General features: G+C 41.6%; 1 non-coding gene across 1 annotated transcript; it reads right to left on the bottom strand.

The window, feature by feature from the left end:
• Nucleotides 1-7,628: 7,628 nt before the first annotated feature.
• On the bottom strand, nt 7,629-7,763 carry LOC132871072 (U11 spliceosomal RNA). Its single transcript, XR_009651260.1, has one exon. It is a non-coding gene; the product is annotated as a U11 spliceosomal RNA (small nuclear RNA).
• Between the last annotated feature and the right edge of the window lie 6,073 nt (nt 7,764-13,836).

Genomic DNA, 13,836 nt, shown 5'->3' with positions numbered 1-13,836 from the left:
CTCGAGAGGAACCAGACTCAAAAGGGAACCCATCCCCGTCTGGGCAACAACAGACAACATGACTATAACATTAGCAGTCTAACAAAGTCAGCTTCGTTGATGCTATAAACCCCCCCATCAACGGAAATGCGAGTGCAAAACTGTTCACAACAACCGCAGTCCTAAAGTCAGCAAGTCAACTGCAGTCCCCAGCCACAAAAACACCACTGCAAGAGTCCAGCGCGTCCTCCAGGTGCAACCCCCAACTGTCCACATGGGGCCGCCCTCCACAAGAGTGATGCAATGAGACTCCAACCAGACACAGGGCACCAGGATGGACCAGGCAGGCCCAAGGAGCAGAAGAGGCCAGCATCTCGATCCCAGGACTGACATGTAACTCAGACGGACAGATTTGGGGGGAGGAGAGAACACAGGTTGTTAGGTATGCCCAATGTCACCTGAATAAGTAGGAACAGTATACATATTGCACTGAGTACAAGCAGGGACTCCGGCAACTAACTATGACAGCATAACTAAAAGGGGAAAGCCAGAAGGTAACACAGGCATGAGGGAGCCCCGGGACATAAAGCAGCCAGCCACTACACCATCAACAAACTCGAGTGAGCAAGCGAGTGGGGACTGACAGCATCCATACATCCCAGTTTACCAAAACACTCTATGTCTGAGGACCCTCCAGATCTACACCTTTACCTCATAAACACCATTAACACAAGGCTTGACTAAACAGATATGTTTTCAGCCTAGACTTCAACGCTGAGACTGTGTCTGATTCCCAGACACTACTTGGAAGGCTGTTCCATAACAGTGGGGCTTTGTAAGAAAAGGCTCCGCCCCCTGATGTAGCCTTCACTATACGAGGTACCAGCAGATAGCCTGCACCTTTTGATCTAAGTAGGCGTGGCGGGTCATAGAGGAGCAAAAGTTCACTGATACCCCTTTTCCACCAGCGAGACCATTCAGTGCTTTAAAGGTCAATAGTAGTATTTTATAATCAGTACGAAATTTGATTGGGAGCCAATGCAGTGTGGATAAGACAGGCGTGATGTGGTCATATTTTCTAGTTCTAGTAAGGACTCTTGCTGCTGCATTTTGAACTAACTGGAGCTTATTTATGCACTTATTGGAACATCCAGACAGTCAGACATTACAATAGAACCTGAAGGTAACAAAGGCATGAACTAGTTTTTCCGCGTCATGTAGTGACATTAAATTTCTTATCTTAGCAATATTTCTGAGATGAAAGAAAGCTATCTGGGGGAGATATATATATATATATATATATATATATAATATGGGCGGCACGGTGGTGTAGTGGTTAGCGCTGTCGCCTCACAGCAAGAAGGTCTGGGTTCGAGCCCCGTGGCCGGCGAGGGCCTTTCTGTGCGGAGTTTGCATGTTCTCCCCGTGTCCGCGTGGGTTTCCTCCGGGTGCTCCGGTTTCCCCCACAGTCCAAAGACATGCAGGTTAGGTTAACTGGTGACTCTAAATTGACCGTAGGTGTGAGTGTGAATGGTTGTCTGTGTCTATGTGTCAGCCCTGTGATGACCTGGCGACTTGTCCAGGGTGTACCCCGCCTTTCGCCCGTAGTCAGCTGAGATAGGCTCCAGCTTGCCTGCGACCCTGTAGAACAGGATAAAGCGGCTACAGATAATGAGATGAGATGAGATATATATATATATATATATATATATATATAGTACCAGTCAAAAGTTTGGAAACACCTTCAAAGTTGATGTTTTTTCTTTATTTTAATTAACTAAAAGACACTTCGTGTCTTAAAGTAATGACTGACTGTTATTTCTCTTTACTTCGTTGAGCGGTTCTTGACATAATATGGATTACTACAGTTGTCGAACAGGGCTATTTACTGTATTTTTATTATTTATTCTTTACTGGTTGATGGTGTCAAATGCATTAAGAAGGCAAGAAATTCCATTTTTGACAAGACACACCTGTTAATTGAGAAGCATTCTACGTGATGACCTCATGAAGCTGGTTCAGATAATGCCAACAGTGTGCAAAGCTGTTATTAAGGTAAATAGTGACGACTTTGAAGAATCTAAAAGATGAAACATTGTTTTTTTAACACTTTTTTTGCTTACCATATGTTATTTCATAGTTTTGATGAGTTCAGTATTGTTCTACAATGTAGGGGAAAAAAATCAAATTTGAAGGTGTTTCCATATATTGCCAAAAGTATTTGCTCACCTGCCTTGACTCATATATGAGCTTAAGTGACATCCCATTCCTAATCCATAGGGTTCAATATGACGTCGGTCCACCCTTTGCAGCTAGAACAGCTTCAACTCTTCTGGGAAGGCTGTCCACAAGGTTTAGGAGTGTGTTTATGGGAATTTTTGACCATTCTTCCAGAAGCGCATTTGTGAGGTCACACACTGATGTTGGACGAGAAGGCCTGGCTCTCAGTCTCCGCTCTAATTCATCCCAAAGGTGTTCTATCGGGTTGAGGTCAGGACTCTGTGCAGGCCAGTCAAGTTCATCCACACCAGACTCTGTCATCCATGTCTTTATGGACCTTGCTTTGTGCACTGGTGCACAGTCATGTTGGAAGAGGAAGGGGCCAGCTCCAAACTGTAAAAACAGTCTGCATGCCTAGGTGCTTGAGTTTATACACCTGTGGCCATGGAAGTGATTGGAACACCTGATTCCGATAATTTGGATGGGTGAGCAAATACTTTTGGCAATATATATATTATATACACTAGTGCATCTCAAAAAATTAGAATACCATGAAAAACTTCCTTTTTTCATAATTTAATTCAAAAAGGTAAACTTTCATATATTCTATATTCATTACATGTAAAGCGAAATATTTAAAGCCTTTTTTTGTTTTAATTTTGATAATTATGGCTTATAGCTTATGAAAATCAGAAATCCAGTATCTCAAATTATTAGAATATTCCCTAAGATCAATAAAAAAAGGATTTACAATACAGAAATGTCCAACTTCTGAAAAGTATATTCATTTATACATACTTGGTTGGGGCTCCTTTACCATGAATTACTGTATCAATGCGGTGTGGCATGGAGGTGATCAGTCTGTGGCACTGCTGAGGTGTTATTGAAGCCCAGGTTGCTTTGATAGTGGCCTTCAGCGTATCTGTATTTTTGGGTCGGGTGTTTCTCATCTTCCTCTTGACAATACCCCATAGATTCTCTATGGGGTTCAGGTCAGGCAAGTTGGCTGGCCAATCAAACACAGTAATATCATGGTCAGCAAACCAATTGGTAGTAGTTTTGGCACTGTGGGTAGGTGCTAAGTCCTGCTGGAAAAGGAAATCAGCATCTCCAAAAAGCTCGTCAGCAGATGGAAGCATGAAGTGCTCTAAAATCTCCTGGTAGATGGCTATGTTGACTTTGGACTTGATAAAATACAGTGGACGAACACCAGCAGATGGCATGGCACCCCAAATCATCACAGACTGTGGAAACTTCACACTGGGCTTCAAACACCTTGGATTCTGTGCCTCTTCACTCTTCCTCCAGACTCTAGAACCGTGATTTCCAAATTAAATGCAAAATGTACTTTCATCTGAAAAGAGGACTTTGGACCACTGAGCAACAGTCCATTTCTTTCTCTCCTTAGCCCAGATAAGACACTTCTGACATTGTCTCTGGCTCAGGAGTAGCTTGATATTAGGAATGCGAAAGTTGTATCCCCTTTCTTGAAGATGTCTGTTCGTGATGGGTCTTGATACACTGACACCAGCCTCAGTCCACTCCTTGTGAAGCTCTCCCAAGTTCTTGAATCAACTTTTCTTGACAATCTTCTCAAGACTGCAACCATCCCTGTTGCTTGTGCACCTTTTCCAGCCACCCTTTTCAGCAATGACCTTTTGTGGCTTACCCTCCTTGTGGAGGGCATCAGTGATCATCTTCTGGACAACAGTCAAGTCAGCAATCTTCCCCATGATTGTGGTTGTGTGTACTGAACTTGACCGAGAGATACACTGTGTTCATACTGTTTTACTCAAACTCGAAATGAAATTCTAATATTTTGAGATGGGGTTTTTTTATGTTTTTGTACTGTATGCCATACTGATTAAAACAGAAAAATGCTTGAAACATTTTAGTGTGTGTAATGAGTCTATAATATATAACATTTTCACTTTCTTAAATAACTGATGGAAAATATTGAACTTTTTCACAAGATTCTAATTTTTTGAGATGCACTTGTGTGTGTGTGTGTGTGTGTGTGTGTGTGTGTGTGTGTGTGTGTGTGTATACATCCTTTAAGGCCCGGTCCCACTGGCCGATGGACACAAAATGTATGCAAAAAGGACACAGCGGACGAGCAAAATTTCGGGGGTGGCTCTATCCGTTTTCATCCGCTCCAGAAATGGACAAAATTTGCGAAAACAGAACGGAAAAGAACGGGCGTGGGTAGTATATAGCGGGGATGTTAAACGCATGTTCATAGGAAGCCTAGCGGATGAAAGCGGATGGGAGTGGATGACAGCTCCGAAGGGGTTACCGGTGATAACTGAGAAGCGGACGCATAGCAGAAAGAGCGGATGCATAGCAGATGAAGGGGATGCATCACGTACGCCTAACGGAAACAAAGGGGATGTTGCGCGGATGTATATCGGATGCAGACCGTTCACTGCGCATGCGGGGGGTATAAAGGGATGCAGCACGCACGCCGTCAGCATAAAGCGGAAAGACGTGCTGGCGGCTACATCGATACATCTCTATTACTAGATGATTTTCTCCCCCTTTTTATACAAAATATCGATTGTCCGCTAGGTGTCCTTCTACATACTCTAGACATACTCCAGACATCCTAAATATACGAGATACATCCCAGATATAAACGCTTTGTCCGTTTTGAATACTTTATATACGAGATGCGTACGCTTACATCCTTTCTATTTCCGTGCTACTAACGATGAATAGACGTTTCATGTACCTTATCTTTCCTCCCTCTTTCCGTTTTCAGCTGCAGCGGATGTGAGTTGCGAGGATGCAGAAAGGATACAGCAGACGTTTAACGGATGATGACGGACATAGAACGTTTGTTGCTCGTATATGTCGCGGATTTACATCGTACACGGCAGAAAGTTCATCCGTTCTAAAAGTTTTGTGCAGCTCAAAACTTTTTGCGCGGATGAAATCACAGTGGACGGATGCTCGATGGATAGCGCGTATGAAGCACGTATGCAATGAGTACACAATGGATGCATAGCGTTTTCCAACGGATGGCAAAGATTTTTTTACGTTTTACATCCTCTTTGCATCCGTAAGTGCAGTGGGACCGGGCCTTTAGTGTTGTGACGTTCGTGAACGAACCGATTCTTTTGAACGGCTCCTAGGCATGAACGATGAGAACCGAGTCTCGAGCTGGGGGAGCCGTTCTTTCTGTCGTTCTTTTTCTGTACTGTGTTTCAGATGAAAAAGCTCCTCCTTTACTCCTCCTCCCTTCACTGAGTTAGGGAAAGAACTTGTGTTCCTTAATGCAAATTTGCCCAAGGACAAGAAGTAGGCTAAACAGCATTTGCCTTTTATTTATTCAAGTTTTATCTGTTTGCCTAATAGTTCAAATTGTTTTGTATATAGTTTATAATGTTGTTGTGTGATATTAATGATAATATTGTGGGAAAACGACTTTGCACAGACGTTCATTTAATTTATTCTATCGTCATTTTGTTTGTTCTATTTTTGTGTATTTTATTTATTTATCTGTTGGTCTAGTTGTATCTATTTTTCTAATAATAATATATTTTTTGCATTAATAGTTTGTTTTTTCCTATTAAAATAATCTTGTGTTCTTGTTATAACTTTATCTATTTATCTGACTGTTTAGTTGTATCCATTTCTGTTACAATTTCAATATTTTTAATATAGAAAGTTTGTTTTTTTTCTATTAAAATGTTCTTGTGTGATAACTAGTTCTTGTGTTATATTTATTGTAGCTGTATCTATTTTGTATCTCAGACTTAAATATTTTTGTAAAACAAGTGTTTTTCTATAAAATATTCTTGCGTTCTTGATAACTATGTTCTTGAGTGGGTTCTTTTTTTTTTTTTTACAGAAAAGCCGTTCTGCATGGACATTCATTGAAGCCCTCATTGTTTTTTAATGGTTATTTATGAGCGTTTAGGGGTTACAATAATGTAAGTCTAGGTTGCTTTATATAAAAGTTATGTCCAGAAATATTGATGTCACTGTCTAAGCAGAGGGATCTGGCTTCTTAGACGCTGTCTTCTTAAAACTCTAGTGATGTGTCGGTCGCGAACGATCCGGTTCAAAGAGCCGGCTCTTTGAAGTGAACGACGGGAGCCGGCTCTTCGGTGGGAGCCGAATTAGTTTTTTGTCCTTAGGTGCCTCAGAGAGAGAGAGAGAGAGGGAGAGAGAGTTCAGCTCAGCTGAAGGATGATTGTCTATTTGACAACCATGATCATTGTTTTCATCTCATCTCATCTCATTATCTGTAGCCGCTTTATCCTGTTCTACAGGGTCGCAGGCAGGCTGGAGCCTATCCCAGCTGACTACGGGCGAAAGGCGGGGTACACCCTGGACAAGTCGCCAGGTCATCACAGGGCTGACACATAGACACAGACAACCATTCACACTCACATTCACACCTACGGTCAATTTAGAGTCACCAGTTAACCTAATCTGCATGTCTTTGGACTGTGGGGGAAACCGGAGCACCCGGAGGAAACCCACGCGGACACGGGGAGAACATGCAAACTCCGCACAGAAAGGCCCTCGCCGGCCACGGGGCTCAAACCCAGGACCTTCTTGCTGTGAGGCGACAGCGCTAACCACTACACCACCGTGCTGCCCTGATCATTGTTTTGTTGCCGTGAATTCCTAAAGCTCATAAATTGTCGCTCATAAATTGACAGGTTCGGTCGGCAACCGCCTTGGCATGGCCAGATTAATCTGCGGTATACAACGAGACAGCAGTCATTATAACAGGAGCATATTTGCTGTTCCAGCGGCTTCTCATTACTGGTGGAGCAGAGTGCGGCACTTTTTTCTCTTTTTACATGCGCTCAAGGTGCCACTCAGCCCTTTTTTATTATTATTATTTATTTTGTGGCATTTTGTTCAAGGTCGAGTGTGAAATAAAGCCATAAAGGATAAACAGTTGATGTCTTCTGTGTATTTTATATTGGTAATATAACACAGTTTTGCATTATGTTTGTGAGAAAATAATTTATTAATTGGTAAGTAAGTTTTATTTCTATAGCTAGAACATTGTTACACTGCTATACTTTACAAAGCTTTACAATGGCTACAAAAACTAAAAAATAAAATGGAAAATATCCTATTGATAAAATATAAATAATGTTATTAATTAACTGGTTAACTGCAGCAATTAAATCAAAAATAAAATCTCAGGAGCCGTTTGGGAGCCGAAAGAGCCAGCTCCTTATAGTAAGAAGAGCCAAAAGGGCCGGAATTCCCATCACTAAACAACACCGAAAACATCAAAGCGATGAAACAACACGTGAAAGCCAGATTATATGCTTTAGAACAAATCATACTTAATATTTTAGTTTTCTTCTTATGCAGCCATTATCAATATCTGTAATTTTCCTGTACGTGTACTGACATATAACATCAGTTAAATATTCTTCTTTTATATACTTTAAGAATGGGACGCCGAAACACACGGTTACCAGCAGTCCCTTTTTATAAAAATTGTGCATCCGAAATCTCTTGATTGCGATTCCGCAGTAAAAGCAGATGTTCCTGCTCTCACTGTGCCAAACACAGCAGATGCCCTTTTTAACATCTGGCTTTCTCTACATCTCACAACCCCAAACAAACTCAGCGTCTCGAGGACGGTAGACATTTTTAAACCTGTTCTGTTTCACGCACACGAATGTACTACTGTGTTAAATTTATGACTAATGAAGTATGTATGCATCAAAAATATACTCTGTGAAAAAAAATTGCCAATAAATATTAAGATATCGGAAATATCTACGTCAGAAAAGTGTTTCTCTGAACAACGAAGCAAAGCATCATGGGAGAGATATTTGTTTCAGCCAATCAGAGAGCGCCCTTCTCTGTTTTCAACGTGCTTTAGCACAGTTTTCGAACGGTTTTTGTTTTTGTTTGTTTGTTTGTTTGTAGTTATCTATCTATCACACACAAAAAAATAGCATTGTGCACTTATCATTTCATACAGTGAACTGAAATGTGCCAAATAATAAATCATAAAGGGTATTACCTATTACCCTAAAAACAGTTTAAGATTTATATAGAATGGAGTAAAGCACCATAACAGTTCTTGTGTGTGTGGAAAATGAGTGAGTGTGTGATTCGCAGAAAGTAGAAATGTGAGCTTTTCTTCGTTTTGGATATGTTGTTGAATCGAAAAAGGTACTTCTTTGAGCTGAATTCATGCCACCACAAGGGGGAGCCAAAACATCAGTATTGCCGTCTAAAAGCCTTTTATATATGTATTTATATTTTTAACCACTAGAGGGCTCCAATGTGCAAGAACGACATATACATCTCATCTCATCTCATTATCTCTAGCCGCTTTATCCTGTTCTACAGGGTCGCAGGCAAGCTGGAGCCTATCCCAGCTGACTACGGGTGAAAGGCGGGGTACACCCTGGACAAGTCGCCAGGTCATCACAGGGCTGACACATAGACACAGACAACCATTCACACTCACATTCACACCTACGGTCAATTTAGAGTCACCAGTTAACCTAACCTGCATGTCTTTGGACTGTGGGGGAAACCGGAGCACCCGGAGGAAACCCACGTGGACACGGGGAGAACACGCAAACTCCGCACAGAAAGGCCCTTGCCAGCCACGGGGCTCGAACCCGGACCTTCTTGCTGTGAGACGACAGCGCTAACCACTACACTACTGTGCCGCCCTGCAAAATTACACTAGAAAAGATTCTGGACACCTGACCATGACACCCATTTGTCGTTCTTCCCCCAAACCTTTTCCACAAATATTTAAGCACATAACTGTCTATGATAATGTGTCCACATTACAATTTTCCTTCACTTAAATTAAGGGATGGTCCAGCATAACACTATCCCTGTACATAATTCAAGGTCCATGAAGACATGGTTTGCCAGATTGTAGTAGAAGAACTCAAGTGTCCTGCATCTCAACCACAATGAACTCCTTTGGGATGAATTGGAACACTGACTGCACCCCAGACCTCCTTATTCAACATCTGTGTTTGATCTCATTCATACTCTTGTAGCTGAATGAAGGCAAATCTCCACAGCTACACTCCAGAATCTAGTGGAAAGCCTCCCCAGAAGAGTGGAGCTTATTATGATGGAAATGGGGGACTGAATCTGGAACAAGATGTTCAACAAGCACACGCATATGGGTGTGATGGTCAGGTGTCCACAAACTTTTGGCCATGTAGTGTATTTGCCCCTTTCACAAATCCCACAATCCATTGCACGGTTGGGAACTTCCGGTGGCCAGGCCCAGGCTGCTGATAACGGTACAAAAACCAATATTGGGCAATATAATCAGTTTCGATGTTCAAATATCGGCCATTCAAATATTATTACAGGTTTACATGGTCTCACAGATTTTTTTCTAGATTAATACTGCTCAAAATGATTGCACATTTACAATTTGCCATCACTGTAAATGTACACTGTTAATGTTGTTGGTCAGAGTTATAGTGTTGAGTAGTTAGAACGTACAGTATTTCGTGTAAACAATGCAGAGAGTGAACGTGAAATGTTCGATAATACGTATAAGGATGACTGATTAAAAGCTTCTGCGCTGACAAAAAATACCATGGAACTGGTAACTAGACATATAAAAGCAATCTAATAACATCACATTTCAGCTTGCATCCAGTATTTGAACATCGAAACTGATGATAAATTTACACTGATGACAAATTGTAAATGGTTTTTGTACCAGCAGCCTGGGCCTGGCCACTGGAAGTTCCCAATCGTGCAGTGGATTGTGGGATTTGTGAAAGGGCGAATATCACTATACTAGTTATTGTTTAATAATGATATAAACATTAAGTGCTTGTATTGCTTCCTTAAGCACAATTTTTTTTTGTCATAAACAAGAGATGCCAAGGTAAAGTGATACTTACTCTTGGTGTATAAAATTATCATATTTATAACCTTGTGGTTGATGATTTTTTAAAAGCTAATTTCTGCTGCGGGCGGCATGGTGGTGTAGTGGTTAGCGCTGTCGCCTCATAGCAAGAAGGTCCGGGTTCAAGCCCCGTGACTGGTGAGGGCCTTTCTGTGCGGAGATTGCATTTTCTCCCCGTGTCCACGTGGGCTTCCTCCAGGTGCTCCGGTTTCCCCCAAAGTCCAAAGACATGCAGGCTAGGTTAACTGATGACTCTAAATTGACCGTAGGTGTGAACGTGAATGGTTGTCTGTGTGTGTCAGCCCTGTGATGACCTGGCGACTTGTCCAGGGTGTACCCCGCCTTTCGCCCGTAGTCAGCTGGGATAGGCTCCAGCTTGCCTGCGACCCTGTAGAACAGGATAAAGCGGCTAGAGATAATGAGATGAGATGAATTTCTGCTGCAAATTGGGAGACTAAAACAAACCCAGGGTAGGAATTTTTAAAGCAAGGCATCATGGGACACAGTATGTAGGATATCAATTGAGTGATTTCAAGTGCACATTGTATTGCATGACAAAAATATTATTAGATTATTAAGAGACAGATCTCCTTTCTTTCTTTCTTTCTCTGTAAATCATCAGGACCATTTCTCAAGCTGTACCCAGTCGGCTGCAGTAAAGAACCAGATCAAGCGCACAATGTATTTCGACATAAATAATTTATTTTATGCCACACATTGTCACAAAGTAATCTGTGTCGATTTATCAAGTCCACAAGTGTGCACATAGCTGCTGGAGGCTTTAGTGGAAATATCTGAAGGTACTTTGAATATTCAAACATGTTTTCTGGCTTTTTTGTGTGCGTGTCTATGCTTTTGCAGGGGGGAAAGGCCTAGAGAAAGTAGGCCACTGCAGCCCATTTTCATGCCACCACAAGGGGGCGCAAATGCAACCAATTCAGTAATCATGGGCTTTTTTCTTTTTCTCTTTAAATCAATAGGACAAGAATCAAACTTTGAATAATTGACTACAAATAACTGACATGATGCTTAACTTAATTACCATCTATTTCATTTTAACTTATTTACTATAACTACACTACCGTTCAAAAGTTTGGGGTCACTTTGAAATGTCCTTATTTTTGAAAGAAAAGCACTGTTCTTTTCAATGAAGATCACTTTAAACTAATCAGAAATACACTCTATACATTGCTAATGTGGTAAATGACTATTCTAGCTGCAAATGTCTGGTTTTTGGTGCAATATCTCCATAGGTGTATAGAGGCCCATTTCCAGCAACTCTCACTCCAGTGTTCTAATGGTACAATGTGTTTGCTCATTGCCTCAGAAGGCTAATGGATGATTAGAAAACCCTTGTACAATCATGTTAGCACAGCTGAAAATAGTTGAGCTCTTTAGAGAAGCTATAAAACTGACCTTCCTTTGAGCAGATTGAGTTTCTGGAGCATCACATTTGTGGGGTCGATTAAATGCTCAAAATGGCCAGAAAAATGTCTTGACTATATTTTCTATTCATTTTACGACTTATGGTGGTAAATAAAAGTGTGACTTTTCATGGAAAACACAAAATTGTCTGGGTGACCCCAAACTTTTGAACAGTAGTGTATGTGGTTGTCATAAAGAAAATAATATACATATATTTATAACATAGGCTACTGTGCCCTGTGCCTTCTTTCTACCAATAGGCTAATTTAAACAACAACAAAAAAAAATGCATCTCGATAGTGATTCATTTCATTCATTTGAACCAATATGATATTGTTTAAAGTTTATGACTATTAAGCTGAGTGTACCTTGTACTGTTAAAACAGTTTTTCAGAAAATATGATGAGATTGTAAATGTGCGCATAAGCATGAATATTAATGAATTCATTTCAGTGCCAGCACAAGGAGCATGCATTAATGCACAATGCACTAGGTACAGCAGAAGTCAGATTTTGGGGTGTTTTTTTTTTTTTTTTTGTCAAGGAGTTGAACAAATATTGCATAATCAGCTATAAATAATGAATGTAATGCAAAGTATACAATTCTACACAGTTAATTACTGCAGATTTCAACACTATGCACTCTTCATAACTATCTACACATAGCGATTGTACTGATTTGTTCATCATTATCAGAGGACTTCATCTCCATTTCAGCAAACATCATTACCCTTTGTTAGAGCTGGATTGTATCCTGGGAATAACATGAGGTGGGAATACACTCTGGATGGAAGGTGCATAGACACAAACACACACACACCTAGGGGCAATTTAGAATCATCAATCCACTGATACCCCTTTTCCACCAAGGCCGTTTGGAGCCAGTTCCTTATTTTGAATCATTTCGTTGTGTTCCGACAACCAAAGAACTGGCTTTCGGCCAGGAAAACTGGTTCTAGAGCAGCACCAACCCTTTGTTGGTGTCAAATCAAACCAAGAACCGTTTACATCATGGGCCAGAGGTGGCATTATCGTGGCCAACTCAGCCAGTCAAATCTTTGAAGAAAAAAAAAAGCAGAGTATAGCGTCTAGTGTAGTGTCTACAGACATCCAGTATCCAACGAAGAAGAATCAAAAGATACTATGTTGTCCACTACTGTTGATGTTGTTGTTGTGATTAGCGCTAGCGGCTAGGAAAGCAGAGACAATTACGTTTACGTGACTACGTTTACATGCACATCCAAATCGAGCTGCTGTCGGTAATCGAGCTGAAGGTCCCAGCAGGGTGCCAGAGAAATCCAATCCTACATGCACACAACTGAAATCGGGCTATTGTGTGAGGTGCATTGTGCACCCGAGCCACAGGTGGCGCTACACGCCCCATCGTGTTGGTACACTTCCGGTTGTCGTCATGAAGAAGAGCTATTCAAGAGTGTAAACAAAGTTATCAGTTCCGTGTTCTCCATTGCGCGTTTTTCTCCCGTCCATGAATTTTAATATATTCAACTCCTTAAGCTGAATGAGCATGAACTCTGTCTCCTCATTGCTCCAGAAGTGCACGTTTCTGCTTGCCTGTGGCAGTGAGGGCGTGGTCAAGCGCCGGTCTGTGACAGGAGGGCGGAGCCAGGGAAGGTGAGTGGCAGAATCACTTCACCTGACGGTAATTAACCTGTGTTTGTGTGTCTTCCCAGTAACCGCGCCCTATTTAAGGAGGCAGAGGGAGAGCAGAGGGGACAGCTCATCCCGGGACTAGAACACAGCGTGCACGTGTGTGTGTTTTTTTTCTCTGAAGAATAAAAGTAGGCTGTTAAACTGAAAAGTCTGACAATAAAAAGCCTATTAGTACCAGAAGCTTTGTCCTGCCGTCCTCTGTGCTCCACCCACACTTCAGAGAGCTCTACATCGCCATTTTCTCTTCTTCGTTTGTTCCTCCTGACCTCTTCTGCTGCTCGCTACTACTGTTGTCATGCCGACCGAGGCTGTTGTGTTTCCCGCTTGTGGTCTCGTCACTCGTCACTTCCGGAAGTAGCTCGACAACTAGTTCGATAGGGTATACATGCACAAAGTAGCTCGGCAGAAATCGCATAAACTAGGTCGTGTAGCTCGATTCCGAGAAATCAAGTTTGGTTCAATTTCAGCCGAATTAAGGTGTATACATGGCATTTTGAACTTCGATTTCAGTCGAGCAACGGCAGAAATTCGATTCTCTCTATGTGCATGTAAACGTAATGTAATGACGTGGCTCTATGGTGGCTCTCTAGCAAACCTGCTTTCTTACAAGGTTCACAAGTTGAACCAGCACTTGCACCAACCCAGAACTAG

The sequence above is a fragment of the Neoarius graeffei genome, chromosome 22, assembly GCF_027579695.1.
Source record: "Neoarius graeffei isolate fNeoGra1 chromosome 22, fNeoGra1.pri, whole genome shotgun sequence".
Lineage (NCBI taxonomy): Eukaryota > Metazoa > Chordata > Actinopteri > Siluriformes > Ariidae > Neoarius > Neoarius graeffei.
Note: the sequence above shows the minus strand (reverse complement) of the source record. Positions and strands in the feature narration are given on the sequence as shown.